Raw genomic sequence first — 1,390 nt, 5'->3', positions numbered from 1 at the left:
TTACAGTGAACATAGAGAGAGAGCATGAATCTTACAGGCTGGGCACAAACTAGAAACCTCCTGCCCGTCTCAAATGATTCAAAAGCTACACGGCGCTCAGTTGGCAGCCGATGCTCCACGCACAGCCCCTCTGGTGCCTTCTCCAAGCCATTGTAGTCTTGGTCTTCAATGCTAGCAGGAATCTACAGGAGCAAATCTCCAAATCAGAAAAGCAGATCAGCAAATCCCCAAATCAGAAACCCTAACCCCAACTCACCCTAGCTCTACCACTGACCTGATAATGCATACCGTCGTTGGAGGAGGAGATCTACAGGCTGGACAAGTAGTCGCTGCTCTCATCCTCGAAGACCATGGTGCGGCGGCGATGGCGGACGCGGCGGTCTGCGTGGCGAGCAGCGTCGGATGGGAAAGACGAGGGTGATGGGGCCAGGAAGGGACAGAGTGCGGCTGGCTCCGGTCCGACCAGCCCCGACCCAACTACATGGTGCGACCGAGCCGGGCTGGAACGAGTGACCAAGCGGGTGCACGCGGGTAGGCCACCGTTGCACCTGACACGTGGGCCCGGTCGGTCAGATACGTGGTCACTACGTGCTTATACGGCTGTCTGATCATTTTGCAACACTTAGGCTCTGAGCTGGTACTGAATTGCAAAAAAAAGTGACTAGTGATACGAGACTAACTCGTTACAAGGTGCTGAAGTGTGGCAGTTCCTCGCAATTAACTCATCGCTAAGCAGAGCACCAACCGAGCAACAACGACAAAACAGAAGGCACTCACGGCCGCCTGCTCCCCCACTCTCCAATTCCGGCGATGGCGACCGCGCAATTCCTAGCCCTGTCCTCGTCCTCCTCCGCCTCCGCAGCCGCCCGCCCCAGGGCCCGCCGCGCCGCGCCGTCGCGCGTGTGCGCGGCGGGGTCAGCGTTTGCGAGCCCGCGCGGCGGCTCGCGGCGGAGTTCGACCCGGCGATCCCGCTGGCCTCCGCGGTGACGCCGCCGAGCGGGTGGTACACCGACCCGGAGTTCCTCCGGCTCGAGCTCGACCGCGTCTTCCTCCGCGGGTGGCAGGCCGTTGGTACGCACACTCGATTCCCTGGAATTTCCTTTCAGCTTTCAGGAGGAGTACTCGCTAGCTGTGTCATTGGCGATCGATTGTAGATGTTGATTCAATCTGAGCTACATGGAGCATGTCTTACTTTTCTGGACAGTGGACACAGTGACAGTTGAACCGACTGCTGAGTGTTCACTGGCAGACTGGCTTGAAATGGATAGTTCAGGTCTCGGGTGATCATGTCCCCTGACTAACTGGGATCATGGGCAAGGTACCCGTATGGGATTAACTTTCTATCGAAATGTTAACATATTCATTGCTCACTTATGCTTGTTCAACTTTT

General features: G+C 57.1%; 1 pseudogene; it reads left to right on the top strand.

Moving 5' to 3' along the window:
* The first annotated feature begins 749 nt into the window (after window positions 1-749).
* The window catches only part of LOC119331778, a 5,389-nt pseudogene continuing 4,748 nt past the window's right edge, over window positions 750-1,390 (top strand).

This window comes from Triticum dicoccoides, chromosome 7A (genome assembly GCF_002162155.2).
Source record: "Triticum dicoccoides isolate Atlit2015 ecotype Zavitan chromosome 7A, WEW_v2.0, whole genome shotgun sequence".
NCBI classification, from domain to species: domain Eukaryota; kingdom Viridiplantae; phylum Streptophyta; class Magnoliopsida; order Poales; family Poaceae; genus Triticum; species Triticum dicoccoides.
Note: the sequence above shows the minus strand (reverse complement) of the source record. Positions and strands in the feature narration are given on the sequence as shown.